Raw genomic sequence first — 21,728 nt, forward strand, 5'->3', positions numbered from 1 at the left:
TGCCATGCGGGTTGAGCCACCACCGCGCTGTCAGCAGCTGCTACAGCCCACGGGCTCAAGATATTCCTCCAAAAGTTCATGTTTTCTTCCTCGATACTATTTTACAGCTTGCATTGTTCTAGCTTAGTTCCATGAGGCTGTCGATGGTTTGCTTGTACCTTACTTTGATGGTTAAACTATACTCTGTTGTTGTTGTTGCGATTTGTTGATTGAGTGTAAAAAGATGGTGTAAATGACTCTGCTACTTGGGGATTTGGAGAGTAACTTGATGCGCAGTTACACTTTGTTGTTGTGCATCCGCCAATGAGTTGAAAACTTGTTCTATGTGAATCATGTTTGGTTGCAGGTCACTTCTCATCTGAATTGAATTTTTGAAAATTTCATCAAAGGGGATTGGCTTGCTTCAGATTAGTATATGAATCATGGATTTTTTTTCTGTGTGTGTGTTAGCAAACTGTCCTTACTTGCACATAACTAGTTAACTAAATTCAGGTGTTTAAGTAGTTAACTAAATTCTGGTGTTTAATTGTTGATACTAGGCACAGATCATTCGTAATCCATGGGAGACAATGTGACGCCTCGTAGCACATGTACTTCAATCAGGAATGTTGTTTGCTGCATCGCGAGAGTACTCGTGTGGCGCCCCCAAATCCTCAATGCCTGGGTTCACTTCTGATGTTGCTGCCATCCTCCCTGCCAATGGCGTCGTGCTGCTCGGCCTCCCACAACATTTAGCAGGTGCGGACGGTTTCTTGCATCGCTGCCCCTTTGTTTGCTGAACATTTGAAGATCTATTGATGTAAAGTTCTATTACATTATTGTATTGTTATCTGATGGTTTTGCCAAGAGCGTGATTATGTGGGAGGATACTTAAGTTACTGGGATGCATGTCACTGGTTTGTCGTTCCTGACATGTTTACAAGACCTCTAGGTTTGCATTTAACTAGGACACCCGTATATGCACTGTTTTCATGATTTTCTGTAGTTATTTCTTCGCAGTATTGTCTTGACTTTTCTGGTTACTCGACATTATGGTTTTGTAGCGTAACTTGTGCTCATCCATGCTACAAGCTTGAACCCCTATATATTTGTCAATGTTCAGTGAGCCATGAAGGTTAGTGATCAATTGATGATATTCTGCAGTTTGATGTCTGCCCAAGGTGGATGGTGGTACAGCCCAAGGCGTCGGTGCTCTGCTCGGATGGACAATGCCAGGGGTCGACAAGAACGCCTATGGCTAGTTACTAGGTGCCTCATGCTGCTTTCTTTCTCTATTAAGAAATCACTTCAGTTTTGTAGGTTGGTACCTGGTGTAAAGGGGGCTAGTTGTTTTGGAGATTTGTATCATGTTGCAGTCGTCTATCTAGTGGTTCATAGTCTCCTGGGTATGGTCTGATGAGTTGGTTTCTCGTAGTCACGCGTGTTGCTAGTCCTTTCTACTTGCGTGTCTATGGTGTTGTTACTTTGATTCCAGCATTTATATAGTTTGCTTGTGGTTCTGATCATTTTCTGTAGTTTGGTATTCATATTACTATCATGACTTCTTGGGCACTTGAGACTATGGTTTTGATATGGTACCTTCTGCTCTGGCTTCAACCTCCAAATATTGTCAATGTTTAGTTCTTTGCTTTGTTCACTGAGGTATGAAGGTCATTTCGTATTGTGAACATTATTTCTGAGCTTGTAGCATGTGTAGATAACTAGATATTAGTTTAAATGACATGGCTCTAATTTACTCCACTCTTGATGCGTATAATTAATTAGGACTTGGCTATGATACTAATAATAAGTCATGCTGTAAGCAATTGACTCTCCATTTCTGTGTTTAATTAAATAGGACTTGGCCATGGCACTAATAATAAGTCCTGTCAAGTAGTGCCACTAGAATCTACTACTCGCCAAGGATCTATCATTGGAAAACGACACAAGTGAAGTGGGTCTGTAGAAAGTGTCAGTACCAATATTTGTAGGATTCAATTCAGATGTCTTCAAGTTAGAATATGAAATATGGCTGTTGTTTACTTCTAAATTTAGTTCCTTTTCTACATGTCATGCAAACGAAGTAACATAAATCTGGTTGTTGTTCTGGCATAGTTTTAGGGTCTTGAGGTGTACTGGATTAATTTTTGAACTGCTATTGCTGAAGTTGTTCGGATGGTCTGCGAAGGAGCTTACGCAGTTTTTGTAATCCAAGGTTGATGAGCTTGTTAATCTGGAATCTTAGACAATTATCGTTTATAATAATTATTCTGTTCATAATGTGTTGTGTGTTTGTCATCTTTTTTGCATCCATTTCGTTGACTGATATTGATCCGCATAGTAGAACATGTTAAGTGCATTTTTTTGAGACAAATAGGTCAATTATTGGTGTCATGTCCCTGGTTTTATATTTTCAAACAGAAAATCTCAACCTACATAAGATAATTTACTTTTAAGAGCTATAAACTTGTGATTTTGTTATCTTTTTTACTTCTGCAGATTGAACATGACAGTTTCCATTGAAATTAGTACTACCTGCCTGCCTGGGTATCATATCTTTCATATAGGCGACCTGCATTTTTCCCAGTCTATCCTTTTGACAGTTCTATGTTAATTACCACAAGAACTCAATTCAATGGTGTTGTCTCATTTGCCAACCCAACTCCTAGAGTAGACCAAGTACAACTGATATTCCACAAATGACATTCTGCGGCTTGTTCGCCGGTGTCCGTGTGCACCGGTAGGAAGGTGGGAAGCACTCTGCCGAACTCGCTGCCCCCGCCGATGGCCACCAGGACGCGGTAATGCAGCTCCGGGCACTTTTACCCGGTCCCTTGTCGTGCATGGCTGGCTTGCCGGTGGCATCGCCTTTCACCATCCGGGTGGAGCCACCACCGTTGTAGGCAGCTGGAACAACCCACAGGCTCAAGATATTCCTCGAAAATATCGTCTCTTCCTGGATGCTACATTACAATTTGCTCTGGATGGTCTTAGTTCCAGAAGGCTCTGGATGGTCTGTTTGTAGCTTAGTTTGATGGTTAAGATATTACTCCACTGTTGTTGGGATTTGTTTTTCTTGGCGTCACTTTTGTTGTGTAGTTACAGCACGAGGATTTGAGTGTACAAAGATTTTGTAAATGACTATGCTAGTTAGGGATTTGGAGAGTAACTTGATGTGCAGTTACTTTGTTGCTGTGCATTCACCAATGAGTTGAAAACTTGTTCTATGTAAATCATGTTTGGTTGCAGATCACTTCTGATCTGAATTGAAGTGTTTGAACAAATTATCAAAGGAGATTGAGTTGCTCCAGATTAGTATATGAATCATGGATTTTGTTGTGTTAGCAAACTGTCCTTACTTGCACATAATAGTTAACTAAATTCAGGTGTTTAATTAGTCAACTAAATTCAAGCGTTTTAATTAGTTATCTAAATTCAGGTGTTTAATTGTTGACACCAGGGAGAGATCGGTCGTGATCATGGGGAATGATGTGACGCATTGTATCACCTCTACTTTACAAGAAGGTTGTTTGCTGAAGCGCGAGAGTAGTGGTGTGGTGCCCTTAATGCCAGGTTCCACTGCTAATGTCACATTGAGAGGACGCTACCATCCTCCCCGCTGGTAGTGTCCTGCTGCTTAGCCGTGGATGACCTTTACCAGGTGAGGAAGGTTTCGCCCCGCGCATTACTATGTTCACTTTTTTGGTCAACACTATGGTTTTTATATGGCAAGTAATATGGATCAGATGGAGTAGTTTTTATCAGTATGTTATAACCATATTCATATGAAGTAAAAACACATGATGATGATGGATTACAAAACTTCACATGATAACGTGACGTGACTTAATTTGACATGTGATGCTCATTAGTCAATGAATTCTAGAGAAGAGATTATCCTATAGTTTCATATCAATTTGTTTTATTAGATAATCTGAATACATTTTTGTTTAGTTACTATGTAGTAATTGATTTAAATGTTTCTTTTTCTAAATATGTTCTGCAGTTTGATCTCTACCCAATGTGGATGGTGGTACAACCCAAGGCGGCGGTGGGTTTATGTTCGATGATGACTTGCTCCGCTCTGATGGACAATGCTAGGGGACGACCAGAAGGCTGGTTGCTAGGTGCCTCACGCTGCTTTCTTTCTCTATTAAGAAATCACTTCAATTTTGTACCTAGCATAATGAGGGCTAGTTGTTGTTGTGAAGATTTGTAGCAGGTTGTAGTCATCTATCTATTGGTTCATAGTGTCTGGGCATGGCGTGATGAGTTGGTCTCTCGTAGTCATGAGGGTTGCTAGTCCTTCCTATTTGTGCGTCGATGGTCTTGTTTTTTCGATTTCAACATTTATATAGTTTGCTCGTGGTTCTGGTGATTTTCTGTAGTTTGGTCTTCATATTACTATCACGTATTCTTTTGTCAATCAGACTATGGTTTTGATACGGTAACTTGTGCTCTGGCTTCGTCCCCAAGATATTGTCAGCGTTTACTTTGTTCACTGAGGTCAGAAGGTTATTTGTTATCGTGGATTTTTTTCTGAGCTTGTAGCATGTGTAGACAACTAGATATTAGTTTCAAAGACATGGCACTAATTTACTCCACTCTTGCTGTGTATAATTAGTTATGACTTGGCCATGATACTAATAATAAGTGCTGCTGTAAGTAATTGACTGTTCATCTTAATTAATGTTCTGTCAAGCAGTGCCACTAGAATCTACTACTCATTAATAATCTGTAATTGGGAAATGACACAAGTGAAGTGGATTTCCAGAAAGTTTCAGTACCAATATTTGTAGGATTCTATTCAGACATCGTCAAGTTATTGTATGAATTCTGGTTGCTGTTTAGTTTTAAAGTTAGTTCCGTTTCTGCATGTCATGCAACTAACGAAGCGGCATATTTGTCCTGATATACACACCTGGGTTAGGTGCAGCGAACACACGCTACTAGTGTTAGTTTATTGGGTTCAGTTATATGCATTGTCAAGTCACAGTGTTAACTAATTAAACATGTAGTTGAATTAGGAAGCTTTGCTGTCAGTTGCAAACACTCATAAACAATTATGTATCTAGCTGTTCTAGCTGTAGTAATCATGAGAATATTTTCTAGAATTATCCATGAACAAATGCTAAATTTTTTCTCTGAATAGATTTGCAAAATTAGGATTTTTTTATATTTGTGACGACATGAGTGTGGCTTGTGTTAGTATTAGTTCACTAGGTTCAGGCAATGTTAGTTTCTGATGAATGATTTGATTTCTGTTTGCAAAGAACTGCTGATAAATGAACAATTGTAGTTTATCAATCTTGTAAATCAGGAGTGTCAATGATCTGGATACTTGTCATTGTTTTTAACCATATGTTTCTCCTTTGCTGATACCGCGCTTATCTTTTTCTTCAGGGTTCATGGCTGTGTGTGGTGGCGGCACAGCTAGCCCAAGGCGGCCGTGGCAATGGTGACAAGGATGGGTCAGGAGGGTGCCCACTTGGATGACTTGCTCCACCCAGATACCGCCAGGGACGGATGATAAGGACAACGACCTTCTGGTGCCTCCCTGCTGCTGCCTCTCCTGATAAGTTTTGTGCCTATCATTGTTTTGCACCTGGTTTTTTTTTTTTTTATCTTGTTTGTGTGTAGCTAAAAAGTTGAGTGTGTGCTCTCTGTGCCCTTAATTAAGTTCATCCATCTCTTCTCATTGGGTAAATAAAATATATGGGAGGACTGTTGTTGTGGTGTGTGTGGTTAATGAACTATACTAATTTATCTGTCTATGTAGTAAATGAGGAATTTGGATACTAGTTTTTCAAGAGTTTCTTGTTCTTGATGACGATATTATTAGCAGAGGCCCCATTCCTCAATCTAGGTTTGATGTCCTCGTTATGTGGATAAAATGTAGACTACATGTTTCTTTGTTTATTTAAATCTGTACCGAATGGAGTTTTATAGCTTTGAATGGCTAGTTATTTCTGAAATTTGTTGCAGCAGGTTGCATCCATCTAAACCCGGCCATGGCATGAGAGTCATTCTCTCTTTGAGTTATTTAAGTTTCAAAGTAATTCATGTAAAGTAGTTCCTTGTTTTGCACAGTAGTAAATCATGCTTATGTACGACTCTCTTGTATTCTTCAGGATTGAAGGAAGCAACGGACAGGGATCATGTGAAGCTCATCTTGTGCTCGTAAAATTGAAGCAGCACAGTTAGCACCAAACTGGAACTTTCAGTCAAGCTAGGCAACAACCCCAGTTATGCTCGTTGGATCCTGAAGTTCCGCACTTAAGGTCTGCACAGAAAGTGTGACTTCCTCAGACTGTCTCTCTTTTTTCTCCCCACCTTCCTCTGCATATTGCATCGCCCTGTTTCTCTCTTACGTTGTATCTGTATAGTATTGTGCCTAGTGCTAGACTGTTGGTTCTCTGAATTTTCCCCTTGTGCTAGAGGTAGTGGCCGTAGGCTCATGTATTTGTCTTACTTAATCCTGCTCATTTATCAATGCTAATTGGGTATGTACTTAATGTAGTATACTTAGTGGCAAGCTGGCTAATTGGTCACACACTGTATGTTATTTTGAAGTTTTGCTTGGTGCCAAATTGTTAGTCCTGGTTCTTGTACCAGCATGTTTTACAGTTGAATGCTATATCATATACCAGTTAAATTGTTATTCCTTCTAAATGTATCAACTTCAATTTCGTGAGCAAGCTTGGTTCCTTTTATCTATCTTCTTGTTTTGTGGCTGTACTCAGAGAGAATTGATAGGTTATGTTGCATAAGATGAACCACTGGTTGTGTATGTGTTACATAGCAGTGATTTGATAATCATGCAGCTCTGTAGCTTGCACGCACTTGAACCATCCCAGGATGTGATTGTTTGCTAGTGTGAGTCAACAATCGTTCATGTTTCTTGTTTTTGGGTGCTGCGGAAACTCTCATTGATGTTTGTATGCCACATGGGCTGTCATGTATGCACTAGAATTATTGTGTGAATCGGAGTATATATATTTGGTTACTGTGAAAGTTTGAATGTCCCAAAAAGGGGCAAACATCCATGCAAAATATTTCAGTGGTCGATAGATTTTTTTTTGAGAAAATGCGAAGGACCTTTGCGTCTCATTTCATTGAAAAGATAGGGTTTTTACAAGCCTCCTAGGAGGTGGGTTACAGGGAGTCTAAAGAGAACACTAATGGACATCCCATGTCGTCGGCAGGGCATCTCGTCGGCCTATGGCACCGGCTTGAGCCCATAGGGACGCTTGATTTTGATCATCAGGTTGGTGATAGAGGGGTGAGTGCCCTCAAACACACAGTCATTTCTGTGCTTCCAGAGCATCCAGGGTAGCAGAAGTACCGTCGACCCTTGACCCTTGCGCAGTGTCTTTGGCGTTCCTGCTTTGCACCTGCAAGCCAAGTGGTCGCTAGTTGCTTTTTTCCGTTAGTTGGTATATTGCCTTGGCGGTTTGGAAGCATGATGTTGATGTGGTCTTTGTTTGTTTCATGAACATTAGACTTTGTTTTCTGTAGTTGAAGAAACTTTATTTCCTATCTAGTGATATGCAGGAAGTTGATGAAGCTCGGCTTCCGAGCCGGTGGCAACATCCCGAGCAAGGAGAGGGCTGACTGGAGGCATGGAAGGTAGTTAGCTTCATATCCGTCCTCTTGTGTCCATGTTTTTATATTTTATTGATGGCACTGCAGCCGAACTAATAGTAATATATTCAAGTCACTGAAACAGCTGTGGAGTTTAGAGAAAAGAACCATGGTGCACAAACTTTATAAGATATTGGACGTTCTCCCTCAGGCAGTGTATAAAGGCGTGTTTGTTGGGTCCAAATGAGTTAAATATTTTGAATAGTAAATTTGGGAAGCCTGACATGCTATCCACCCTAGCATGACATGCTCTTTGTTCAGATGCTTAATGAAAAGATATGCTAAGCTTCTGTCCGTCCGGTTGCAGCAGCTGCATGGGCGAGCTGATGTGGGAGGCGGAGAGGTTGAGCGGCAGGAGCTGAATGGCTCAGCGGCAGGTGGCAACCACGTGCAGCAGCACTCTCTTGCTGGTGACGAAGACCAGCAACGCTGCCATGCGGTGTGCCCTCCTGCTTGGGCCTTCCTGCCACCCGGGTCAGAGAGCAGCCCTATCTCGGCCTAGCTAGCTAGTTGCAGGATGACACAAGGCTGTTGGTGATGATGTATGTGTTCTTCAATGGACTTCTGTCATTTGGAGGTATAAATCTATCGTTTCATGTATTCTCAGTTACGTGATTAGATTTTTTGATTGCTGTCGTAACCACTCTGATATAGAATTATTTATATTACTGAATCACTCAGATACGAGAATTAGAACATCTCCATTGTTCAATTATAGATGTACTCTGAAATATGGTGTTAGGCCATTTAATCGGCTGTTCCGTCAATTTATTACCCCCAAAATTTAATATTTATCCGCTACTCCCAGCGGTTGGGCAGCCCATGTATTGCCTATTTTCCCTGATGTTAGGTCTGTGGAGGTATTTCTAGGAAGGCTACATTTCCACTAAATTATTCATGATCAGACTTTTAGTTTTTCTTATTTGGTGTTTTTTCTTTTGCTCGATCTATTTGGGTAGCAGTTGAGCTTCTTACTTGTGGGTTGCATTTTTCAGATGCTATTTTTTTTTCTATCTTGAGGTTCTCTCCTGTCGCTTGGAGACCAGTTCCTAGATAGGATTTGGTTGTGATTTATTCCTTGTACGCTTCGAGTCTTGAGATTACTCGTTGTTTGCTTCGTTTCTTGAGGCCACATTTCTGAAATCTAATGTTATGATTTTCGCTTAGATTTTGTTAGAAATCTCCCGTTCCCTCTCCGATTAGTACATGCTTGCTCTTATTTTCAGCTACTTTCGCTTAGATTTTGTTAGAAATCTCCCTTCCCTCTCCGATTAGTACATGCTTGCACTTATTTTCAGCTACTTTCGCTTCGTTCGTGGCTTACTTTTGTTATCTACCCGCGGATAGTATCTAACTTGTTATGGCGTACATTGCTCCATTGAAATTATTTTTTATGGTGAATTCGCTGGGAAAAATAGTTTTATTGGATTGGGATGCTTAAGCGGTTGGTCATCTGTAAGTTTTGGGTCTTTTGTCGTTCCCGATATTTGCACATCTGGCTAGATTTCTAAGAAAGTTTTGGTAAATTTGGAGAGTACCATGGCGAGGAGATTCAAAGTTTGTGTAAATCCCTTGTTATAGCTTTTTGTAGTATGGATTATATGAATGAAATCCTCTTCATGTTTGGTCTTGGTTAGGTTTCGGTGACTTGGTTTGGCTCTTCTTACCGTCCATTCTCATTCCCGAAGATGATAACTTCGTTTAGTCTAATCTGACTAGTGATTACTAAATGGATTGCAGAATGTGGCAGTTTTGTATCTTGGTTTGTGAACATACATACTTTTGTTTCTTTCGTTGAGTTTTTTTTTGTAACATTTGAAGGTGGGAGGAAATTATAGAACTAGGTAGCTTTGTTGTTTAGGTTTTCTGTGTACCTGTTTTCGGTATTAAGCATATATGCATGTGCATACTGAGTAAGCCCGTGCATGGTTTGGGTTGAAACCGTGTAAACCAGCGACCCAGCCCGCACCACACCGGACAAGCAGTTTATTACGGATTTGAGCGGTTCCCGGATTCAACCCGCAGGAAAAAAATATTACTGGGTTGGCGACGGGCTGGAACCACCGAACCCGTCCAAACCGTCAATCTAATCAATCATAGGTCGATCTAAATCAGTGACGGAGAACGCCGCCCGCATCGGCCCTACGACTCGGCGGAGGCCGACGGCGCTAGCGCTGACTGCGACGAAGATGGAGAGCCTCGTGCCGAGTAACAGGCGGTGGATGGAGGCGCACGACGGCCCTTCACCTCGGCGGCTAGTCACCGTTTCTTCTCATCGATGGCCTGCATCCGTTTCATCTTCTCGACCGCCGACATCGTCGTCTTGGTGTTCGTCGGTACGAGCGGCGTTGGAGGAGGCAGGTCTTCTTGTGGCGGGTGTGACGACCGCTGAGCGCCTGGCCTTCTTCTCAGCGGCCGGCTGCCGCTGGCTCTTTCTTCTTCTCATGTCGCCGCTGCCGTCTCTGGTGGGCGGACGATGATGGACTACAAGGACGGGACACACTTGCTATCGTTGATGCAGTTGACTCACAGAGTCCGGAGGCCGGAGCTACGAATTACAGTCCAGCGTAGCTAGTCGCCGGAGCGATTGGCGGAGGAAGCAGCTCATGCGTGTCCCCTGTCTCTTTGATACTGAGCGCTCAGCGGTGTGAAACCACCTACACCGGTTAACCAGTCCGCACCAACCCGGCAAATCCCCTCCTATTGGAATGGTTTAAAACAGACCAATCCAGTTCAAACTGCTGCACACGGTCTGGTTTGAGGAACCAACAGAACCCGGCTTAAACAGGGATTGCACAGACTGAATACTGAGCATGCTTTTCTGGCTTGCAGAAATACTGGTTTGTTCTCAAGTTAACGTAGATTCTAATGGGTCCAGCAAACGGTTCACGGACAACGCTGGGAAAAACAGTTTTATTGGATTGGGATGCCTAATCAGTTTGGTCTTCTGTAAGTTTTGGGTCTTTTGTCGTTCCCGATATTTGTACATCTGGTGAGATTTGTAAGAAAGTTCGGGTAAATTTGGAGAGTACCATGGCGAGGAGATTCAAAGCTTGTGTGAATCCCTTATTAGAGCTTCGCGTAGTCTGGATTTTAGGAATGAAATCCTCTTCATGTTTGGTCTTGGTTAGGTTTCGGTGACTTTGTTTGGCTCTTCATGTCTGGATTGTACTTACTCAGTGCATTGCCCACCTTAAGGAGCATCTATAAAATCTATAACAATGATATCCACTTAGCTTTTAGATATAGCATAATAGCTTACTAAAGTGTTGCATTCTCATGTGCAGCTTTCTTGATGCATGCACTACTGAGATGGAGGTGTATGCTTACCCTCTGGATGAACTGACATCAAAGGTGAGTGAACTCATGCTTACTCTACTTAATTCCCCTAGTATGAACTTGATTAGCTCCTAGAAACATCATGTATGTCATTTATTTGAAACATATAGTATGCTATATCAATTATGAATACAGAAATATGTCATGTTACCTTTTGTTTTCATAATTTCAAAAAATTATGGACAATTAAGTAGGGAGCCTACCTTGTCTTTTTTGTTCTAGATGTTACTGATTAGCTGGTGTATGTTATATAATTTTATTTACTGGAAATATACTGCAGGTCGGTGGAGCCTGACTCTCCCGCTGTCCCTCTTCTCCGGTACGTGATATTCCGCCTCGTCCTCTCCCGTACCTCATGTGCATGCTGGGTCTTGGTTTTATTTTGTAGTGAGAGAAGTTGGTAGTGGGTGCTACTCACTAGACATTGTAGTTGCAATTCAACCTTGGTAGTGTTAGCGTTGGGTTCTAGATCTGTTTTAAGGTGATCAGGTTATCTTGCAGTGATTTACGAAGCAATTTGAGTAGTCTTGGGAAACATATCATCCTCTATTCACTCAAAAAACATCAGTAGCAGAAGTTTCTGCAGATCAATGTATGGCTAGAAAACCTCTTGATGTTCTGTGTTTCGGCTAACCACATATCACTTTCTGCAGCTTCTCTTACATCGTGACAGTCTTCAATGCATGTCTGCACAAAGTGTCCATGGATATCTCTGCTCTCGTGTGGATGGCAATTGAATTGCATCCTATGCAGGTAACTAACTGTTCCAAGTTGTTTTTGGCTAGCACTGAATTACCGAGCGATATTCAATCTTCATGTTCAGAGTTGCAGTCTTAAAACCAATGAAATTCACAACCCATAATAGAGTTTCGGTTTAAACCTCATTCCAACCATGAACCGCTTGGGACTGTTCAGTCTGCAGATTCCAAGAATCTATTTCATAGCTCTGCTCTGAGTTTCAGTCTCCTAAAACCAACACATCATTAATAGGAAATGGGAGGATATTACTATAGTGTGTGATCAGTTTGTTCCAGTCTTATGAGAAAGAAATTATTGTCTCTCTCCCGGGTTTCATTTCCCTCTAGTGGCATGTCTCTTTTTAGCACAGGCCTTTGAACTCAATGTTGATTAATTCTATCATGTTAAGTTGTTGCTGCTAAATATCCTTTTAGTAAGCTAGTATGTACTAGATCAAAGTGTTTAGCTGTTTTGTGATTCAACAAGATGCTGCCTTTTTGAAGATGAACTATGTTGCCTTATTCAATGGCCGCGCTGCTCCTTATTATGGAAGATAGATATATGGTTCCGACGTGTTGTCACTTCCTGATTTTTTATTTACTGGGTGTTCACACTGTTAAGTCTGGCTGTCATTGCCCTACTGGATAGTTTATCAAGGAAGGCTCTTCATGTGTCTTCTCCAAGTGGCCTTTTTTTTGTGTGTCTCGTCTAGGCTTTCTTTTTGAAATTTCCGTGAGGGTTTAGGCTTTTTTTTGTTACCTGTGTGCTTTCTTAGAAGGGAGTGCTTGATCTCATGCGAGGTATTGCTATGTTAGTTAAGTATTGCTACGTTAGTTAAATGTAGACATTGCTTGACAAACCAGGACTGTTTGATTTTTCAGAATAACTATCGGAGTTAAAAAAAATTTGGTGCCTATGTTGGTGGATGCTTCTAAGAGGATATAAGGGTGTCATCATAATGTAGGTGCTATGGCTAATCTGGGAGCATCGCAATGCTTGCGTTTTCGACGCCAGGCATCGCAATGCATATAAGGATGACTGGTGGCACAACGCCAGGCATCGCAATGCATATAAGGATGACTGGTGGCACAACGCCAGGCAGCAAACCCCCAAGTTTCTGCGCAGACTCCATCACCCTGCTCACGACATGGCTAATCTGGAAGCCGGCCATCGATGTTATTTATTGTCATCATTGTAATGCATAATATTGTTGTCTTGCAGTTCCTTCCGGTGACATCCTCTAAGTTCACTCGCTGCTGTTTGTTTGTGGTAGGTGCAGCTGCAACCAACCAACCGTGAAGCGCAGGCAGACGCAACAAACGATTGGACTGTTGCGGCCCTTGCCGACCGGTTCCGCCGGCACGGTTGCTGCTGCCGTTCCATGCTGGCCGTGCAGCTGCCACGTACCAACTATGAAGCGTCGGCAGATGAAACAATCGATTGGACTGTTGCCGTGAAATGGTACTCCCTCGCCTACCGGTTCTGTCGGCGCGGCTGCTCCTGCCGATGATGGCATGTATGTATGTAACAGGATAGTTTTGGGTTCATGATGTAATGTGCAGTAGTAGTAACTGAATGAATTGTAGTACCATCGCTTAGTCGTAATGCTGCCGGTGATAAGAATTTGTAATCTTAGTGTAGCAGTATATTTGTCTACTGGGAGGTGCATCGTAGTTCTAATAATAATCTTTAAAGTTTTGCATTACTTCTGTGATCAGACTAGCCGAAATATGCATTGAAAATGTCCGACGAGATGTGTGACTTAAATGCACATAGAGTTGGATTGGTGATGCCAAAATTTTGAATTGCTACGCTTTAGCTGGTTTATAACTGTCTCATCAGTCATCCGTCTTGACAATGAAAAGTTTCAAGTAAGCTTTCCTCTGATTGTTACTTGCTAGTATATAGTATATAGGAGCCAGCATCAATGAAAATTACGATAAAAGAAAAGCATGGCTACGTGGAGAGGTAGATAACTAGATTGGCATGTACTTAAAAAAAGACTTACTTTATTTTATAATTCTACAAGGAAATCTTAAATTTTCATATTATTGGATTTTTGGCTATAGCAATTAACCCTATGGGCAATATCTTAAGAAAATCCACACCTTAAGATGTGCTAGTGTTAAGCCGTTCTTTCTTAGAAGGCTAAAACCAAGCGTTAAGTCTCGCAAGACTAAAAATCAAGCTTTAAGACTAGAAAGGCTAAAAGTCAATACTCTTGGAATGCTAAAAAAGGTAGCTGGGCTAGGTGCATGCAGGAGGTAGGATAAATTATGGCTGCCGCGCCTTTTGCATAGTCCACACAGGTTTAACTACCTAGATTTCGTCTCCCCTTTTTATCACACAGCTAAAGAAAGGACGATCCGTGTGTGAGCCATTCTACCCAATCAATGAGTCCCTGAATTGTAGAGCTTTCAGCGGATCGATTCCTCTCCTTTGTTCCCGCTAAAAATGATTGAACCGAAGAACTCTCCCCCCTCAAATCCTCATTCTATAAATACGAAGCCGTTGCCCCTCACCGCGTGCGGATAGCGCGTGTGACTGTGACTATGACTTAGACTCTTTACTCGTCGAGGAGAGGAGAGGACCATTCTCTTTGTCGCCGGCCTTGTCTTTGTCGATGGGAGTATCCATTCGTCAACAGGTAATTATCTGTTTAGATTCGTTTCTTCGTGCTGTGTGTTATACTCGCTCACGAGATCCATCTTTTGCTGCTACTTTTTTTCCCATGTAGATCGTTGGCTAGCTGGAAAGCGAGCTGTGCCGGCGAGGCGAGGCGGCGGCGGCGGCGTGGCCTCGGTGGATCGGTGCGGCGGGCGTGGATGAAAGAAGGTTTCGATTTTTGCCTCTCGCGGTCAGTCAGTCGTCTCAGCTTCTCATCTGGAACCCCGTTCGTAGCAATAGCGCGCGTACGTATCTGATTTATATGGGCCGTGCCAAATGCAGCCCATACATAAATGTTGATGCAGGGGAGAGCTCCGGCGAGGCAGCTAGACATAGATCTCACCACATCTGCCGCCGCCGTCTCTCCTGACTCTTGTGCCACTTCTTCAACGATGAACGTGGGAATGAAGGCACGGCAGTTCGTCAATGTGGTTACGGAGAAGTGCAACGGCGATTTGTATTCGCGCCGCCGTGTCCTCGGTTCGTATTCGCTGCGCCGTGTCAAGGCCAGCGACCTCTTCTACGGATCCACGGAAGAAGCGCTTCTAAAGGAAGCAGAGCAAGAAGCCATGGCGGCCACGGATCTGTGCACCAAGGTGCTGCCCCGGTCCCGTCTGCCGAAGCCGCGGATCAAATTCAACCAGTCCCGTCCGGTCGACGGCAGGATGGACTTCTGACCGTTCTACGGCGCGGCGAACGAGAGCAGCAACATCGTCTGCGTCGACGCCGCGGGCCAGGCCGTCCTCTACGACGCCGGCGCCGTCACCCTGGAGACGCTGCCCCGCCTCCGCGAGCCCATGGGGAGCGTTTCATATCTCCCGCCCGTAGCCCTCTCCGTCGCGCTTCCCGACGCCCACGACGCGCTCTACGTCATGGACCAGAGAAGCGGCAGCTTCGAGGCCCTCGTCTGCGGCAGCCCCTGTCCGTCTCGTATAGGGCGGAATTGCCGGGACGAGTTCGTGTGGCGGTGGCGCCAGCTCCCAATGCCGCCGTTTGTGAGGGAACCTTCCCATGGCTGCATCGCGTCTTACGCGCTGCTGCCGGACGGCACCATCTGCGTCTCGTCCATGGCGGACAAGGTGGGCACCTACTGCTTCGACACGGTGGGCGAACGGTGGACCAAGGCTGGCCGCCGGAAGCTACCCTTCGCGGCAGAGCCCACGTCGTCCCTGAGCTCGACGGCCTCTGCTTCGGCGTCACGGGCCGCTCACCCAGCCGCCTGTGCGCCGTCGACTTCTCCTCGATCTCCATGGACGACGCCGACAGCGGTCGTCAGCCCAAGCTTCGGCATCAATGGCTGGTGTGGGACAAGCCCGACTGGCATTGGATGCTGACGAGTATCAGCGTGGCCTACATGGGGGCGGGCAAGTTTTGCGTCGCCCAAACCTTTTGCGTCGACGATAAAGACATCGGCCGTTTCGTATATGATCAGACTGTGCTAACCGGCGTCGAGGTGGTTCGCCAAGATAATGGAGGAAGTACACCAAAATCAAAACTCCATGTGATGAACGGCGCTCGCGAGAATGGACGAAGGAGAAGAAAATGGAAATCCAGTCTTCAGATGATCAGGCACAAGTCTGTTCGCTACGGCCTACACAACCATCGCATCCATGTGCTCTAAATAAGTAGTAGTTTACACGAATGAGAAGCTGTAGAGGAGGGGTACTTATCGATTTCTTGCGGGCCGGGTTAGTATTGTGGTTGGAGTGAGCTTAGAGGCCGGGTTTAGTCGGAGGCTTGAGGAGCTCTGCAAGTTTGCTCCTGGGCCGGAGGCCCGGAGAGCAGAGGATGGGGCTGCCGCGCGAGCCTGCCTCCTCTGTTTTTCTGTCCTCCAACGTGTGTGCGGGCCTTTTAAATCGATCGCCTCGATCGGTCCACCAACGCTGGCGTACCCGTACACCAAGACCCGTACCTGATCGCATTGGGAAGAGACGTTTGGATCGCTTAAAAAAAAAAAGGACGTTTGGATGGTTCGATCGCTCGCTTCGCAATATCCAGGCGGGGCTCGCTTCGCTTCCGCTCGCTGGAAAGTCGGTGCGCGACTGCACGTTGCCTTTGGCGACTACTCCTTCTCCAGCGCTCATTCCTTATTTATTTTATTTTCTTTAAGTGCAACGCGAGCCAGTGTCCCTCCCAGTTTTTTCTTCTTCTTTTTTGAGGGGGTTTCAGGGTGGACCAGCTGGTGGGCCTTCCTCCTGCGATCCGCCTTCATTCCATTTGCCATTTATTCCGATGATGCCCGCTGCGCTAATTGCACATTTGGGATCCAGCGATCCATCAGTTTGCCGCTCACGTACACATGCATATATAGGATGCTGATATTTGTAGAATCAAATTCAATCTTCACTTCAAACACATTTGCTGACTTCTTTCCTACTGGAGTACTAACATTTCCATGTACTACTACTAGTTAAAAATTGCAATCAGCTGGAACGATTCTTTACATTAAACCACTTCTTCTCCTACTAATTGGATTCCAAATTATAGGTCCCTCATTTCAAGTCTTTTTTTTTTACTCACACATTTCGCGGTATAACATTTCTCAATGATTACATATTGGCGTGTGGCATATCTTTCTCTCCCTATATATATCATTGGCATCACATTAATATTCAAATTTTTGTGATTATGTTGCTTCGCCGTTCAAAGTAGTTTATTATTATCCAATATTTTTTCATGCTCTTAGGGCGCCCCCAATGCTTGTATCTAAATCACCGTATCATGTTTACCAACTCAGCTAAGTGCAAAGCCATCTCAATGCATCGTATCAAATTTCATTAATATATGGCCCACTAATCAACCAATCAAATGGGCCTTCCTAGGTTTCATTGTGCATTTCGTGAGAGTAGATTGATTAAGTGGCATCGGGTCCGATGACAAGAGTCGTATCTATACCTAATAATAAAGGAGCTAAGGTTTCTGCCAAAATTTTCGTCCAACTTAAAAATACCCCAAAACTTGAAAGAAATTACCCACTCCTGCCCTCCTTAAGTTACGTACCGGTTCGATATATTAGGTCCGTCGTCTGTCGTCCCATCCCTCCGTCGGTGATTCCTCCGCTGCGAACGAAGTGGGCCTTGGGCCGTTCAGTGACGCCACTCCTCCAAAATAGTACCGATCAAGCAGGCTCCAACTCCTGTTCGCGTACGCCGCCTTGTTTCGCGTTGAATTATACCACCTCGCTCCCTTGCATCGTGTCCTACCAGGTTATATACGACCTCCACAATTACGTTAGCAAGTTGATTGGAATCAACGAGACCCTCGGAATCCCACCGTGTTGATTGCTGGCTGCCTTGGCTCACTAAGTGATGGCTAAAACAAAGATTTCCTTGCATGGTGCTGCAGGATTTCAAGGAGACGAACGTCTCTATATGGAATTAAACGAGGGAAGGTGTAATTAAAGGAGATTGATGCATGCATGTTGCAGAATTAAAGGAAGGTGGCATATGAGGGGAAACATGTGGTTGCCTTAAACAAAGATTGCCTTTGCATAGTGCATAATTTAAAGGATAGAAGCATGCGGCCTATCTGGAATTAAACGTGGGAAGTGTATTAAACGAGATATTGCCTGCATGCATGTTGCAGAATTAAAAGAGGTCCTCATACAGGGGAAAATACGTGGTTACAATTCTTCAGAGTGAGTCGATTGGATTAAACCATTAAAGTGGGATTAGTGAGCTTCTGGACTTTTTTTTTTACTTTAAGAGTTTTTTTTAATTTACCAGAACAATTGTTATTTGCATGTATGCGTCTAAATTCGTTCGGTCTTATTTAACAAAGAACGGGCATCTTTACTATAATAACTAGTTGAATGCCCGTGCGTTGCTACGGCGCTCGATCTCAAAAAAAAAAAATCGTGACCACATTTGTAAACAAAATCACGTGAAAATTCTAGTGTTGTGGAGGATGTATAAATGAAGACAACTTTCTAATCAACATTTTAACAACAACACGATCCAACCATTTAGGTTACCGAAACTACCCAGGCTTGTTCTTGTCTCTTGATCTTCTTCGTCACCGGAATTTAGAAGTTACATACTTCTATTTGACATAGAATTTTCTATGTTTCTCCTTCATTCTTAAGTGAGGTAACTAACAGAAAAATGTATACTTTTTGAATCTCCATGAATTTCTATGTTTTGTTATTATTATTTTGATTTCTTGTAGAGATTATTGGTATATGAGATAATCAGAACTTTGAAATCTGTTTTTATTAATTTCTCAATATATTCTCTGACTTATTCGCTTGTTCTTGTCTTATCCCTATTTTATGTTATTTAAGCATAGATGCCATGCAGGTTAAAACCACATCAACAAACCAAAAGCTGCCAAAAAAGAATTATATGAAGACAGACATTACATGTTGTTTACTTTGCAATCATGAATATCGAGCCTGCTTCACATGTCATTCCTACACACAGCTAAGGAAATAGGGTGAAGTAAAAATAGCAAGACCTTTGAATAATGTGATTTAAGGATACAAATAATGTGATTCAAGGAAGCATGTGATAACACACTCGCAAAGAAGAATAAATAAAATCACATTTTAATATCTGAAAACATCTCAATGGTAACTTCGAGCGATTCATAATGACATGCCCCTAACCAGTAATGAGAGATAGCTAGCACCCGAGTAAAAAGTATTCATATGATTCAGTAAATAGGATATTTAAGCTGTTGCCCCGAAACAAAAAATTTAGGTTGTAATTTATAAATTGATAATGTATGAAATTTCCATCGAGGGTCCAGACAAGTATGATCGAGTACCACTATCCTACAAAGGCAAGTGTAGTATAAGATGGTCAGACATATAAACAGACATATTTGTAAAAAGGTATCAATCTCAAATGTCAACATGCGAGATAGTTCACTTACGAGTATACTTTATTAGTTTTTAAAGCCTCCCCGACTGTTTTCTTTTAAGAAACAACTGTTTCATCACAAATTTCATGTAAGGAAAGAACATGCTTTGGTCCAAAAGTTTCAGGGTGCAAATTAAATAATCTAACATGGAACTCCACAAATCAATGGGACTCATGATAGGCTGCTACAGTGCAATATAAAGATGATAGAAGTAACTCTGTCTCTGCTTATCATTTGTAACCGGTTATCATTTGTAATTGTCTAACATTATGCAACGATGCTCACAGTTAGCTTGTTGATAGCAGTGCATACTAAACCATCCCCAGGACTGGTGACCAAACATCCAAATCAATATTAAACTGGAAGTTACCCAGAAGTTTCTTTACAGAAGAAACACTATTCATGGTCAAAACATGAAGAATAAGATGCATCTAAATCTTTCAACAGGAAAACCCTCAATACAATATTGTGGAGCCTCCGATGTAGCTTGTATACGGCTCCTTGCATGAAACCATCCTATTTGATGTAAACCTTGAAGGCTCATCCTTCCAAGGTATCACCAAATGCAATTATATTTAAAAAATTCTCCAATATTTAGATATCAGAACATACAGATTCTTCAGCGACAACAGAGAGTTACACACGGTATCTGATGCTTGTAGCCTATTACAGGTTTAAGGAAACACCAACATAAGCCTGCCTGCCAAGAAAGGGATAAAAGAAACATAAGAACATGTTGATTGTGGATACAAAATTATATCTATTAAGTAACAATGATGTAAAAGACAAAAATAAGTCCAACAAACCATCATGTTTCCCAGAAGCCATGAGTGGATATACTAATGAGATTTTCTATCCAAGGAACTGGATGGACATTAAGCTTTAGAGAATTTCATACTACGAGAAAATTAAAGCAAGTAAACATTTTGATTCTCTATCAGGTTCCTAGTTCAGATTTTTCTAATTGCATTGGTATGCAGATTTTTCACTAATAACCATGGAGAAGAGATATGCATATCTAGAAAACTAATTATAGATCACAACACTATGTTTTCCCACACCCAATTAGTATGCTGAAGGTTAAAAGTTAGAATGACATAACAAGGCCCAATACAGCTTTCCAGACAACTTGGGTAATGTGTAATGGAAATAGAAACAATTTCATACTAAGACTTGACCGGATAAAGTTGTTAAGAGAAGCACTATTCCAGTTATCATAGGGTAAATAACTAAATACAATGTTAACTGTTCGGCCCTTCAAATGTTATGAACATCAGGGATGCATCAGTAAATTATGTACCTAGTCTTCTTCGCTACACATTCATCATTATGTTGTTTCGATGGGTATTTCATATGTATCACCGAGCGGAGCAGCGACCGAGAACTCATCCATCTAGGCGATTAGTTTGGCAGCGAGTGGAGGGGACCATGATCTCAGGGAGAAGGTGCTTCCGGTAGCCCTCGTTTGTCCATCCATACAGTACGATTGGCTAAAGCGAGTGAGTGAGAGTGTTCGGGTAGATGTCTTCCCCTTCACTCCCAGCTGCTTCAGGTGGCCCTGCCGAGAGTCCTTCAACAAACATATCCGCATCTATCTGTGACCCCTCTCCCTGTCCCTGTCCCGATTTCGGAACCCCAAGAGAGGAGGGCCATTGAGACGATTACGGTTCTCTTCGTGGGGGCGGGATAGCTAAGACCACCAGCGGCACCTCAGGCTGGGGAGCACCAACTTATCCTTGGTTCCTCCATGACGCCATTACGGCACCGCGGTGAGCTCTTTCCAGAATCAGGTTGGTCCAAATATGAGACTGGAAAACATGGATAAACCCAAGAAACTATGCATGGTATTATTATCTACAGATATCTTTGAAGCAGTTTCTTAGTAATAGAGGGTACGTTCAGATGATGATATGTCTCTGAGCCCATCTGCATTCCTTCTTCAACGTTTTTTGCACCAACTTCAGCTCTCCTACTCCGCTTCCACTTTGTGGGACAAATGTTGGCCTGAAAACTAAAAATTGTAAAAATTCAGAGGATGGTATCTGATTCATCCCACTGTGATAATCAATAAAGAGTGACAAGCCATCAATAGAATTGTGGAGATAACAAGCTTCATGGTTTAGTAAGTGATTGTCCGACTAAATTATGCAACGCCACATTTCTTAAACTTTTAGTCTTTTAATAATACAGAGGAGATTTCACTTGCTAACATATTTATAGTACGCACAAGGCTGTCATATCTCATGAGCTCAAAGAATGTCTGCTCCAATAAAAAAACGCAGCTGACTTCACAATGTTCTCAGACGGAAGGTCAGTGTGTTCAAGGTAACTACTGTGTTGTCCCAACTTGGGTTAAGCACCCCCTTTCTGAAAAGGATTCAGTGATGGTGAATGCAGTGGTATATTTTGAATCTTTTTATTCAGACATATGACAAAGGAGAACAGGCTGACTGATAAAATCTCAACTCATTGTTTGATACAACTAACCCTTCAATCCT

The 21,728-nt window shown here is 42.7% G+C and overlaps 2 long non-coding RNA genes across 2 annotated transcripts; both read left to right on the forward strand.

Annotated features, from left to right (window-relative positions):
* Window positions 1–555: 555 nt before the first annotated feature.
* LOC124707083 lies at window positions 556–7,787 on the forward strand. The gene is made up of 8 exons (XR_007004708.1): window positions 556–738; window positions 1,144–1,248; window positions 3,440–3,640; window positions 3,986–4,106; window positions 5,383–5,528; window positions 6,111–6,260; window positions 7,534–7,608; window positions 7,697–7,787. It is a non-coding gene; the product is annotated as an uncharacterized LOC124707083 (long non-coding RNA).
* Window positions 7,788–7,930: 143 nt separating this feature from the next.
* Window positions 7,931–13,445, forward strand: LOC124707081. The gene is made up of 5 exons (XR_007004707.1): window positions 7,931–8,200; window positions 10,911–10,977; window positions 11,243–11,281; window positions 11,616–11,715; window positions 12,582–13,445. It is a non-coding gene; the product is annotated as an uncharacterized LOC124707081 (long non-coding RNA).
* Window positions 13,446–21,728: the final 8,283 nt, after the last annotated feature.

Source organism: Lolium rigidum, chromosome 4, assembly GCF_022539505.1.
Source record: "Lolium rigidum isolate FL_2022 chromosome 4, APGP_CSIRO_Lrig_0.1, whole genome shotgun sequence".
NCBI lineage: Eukaryota > Viridiplantae > Streptophyta > Magnoliopsida > Poales > Poaceae > Lolium > Lolium rigidum.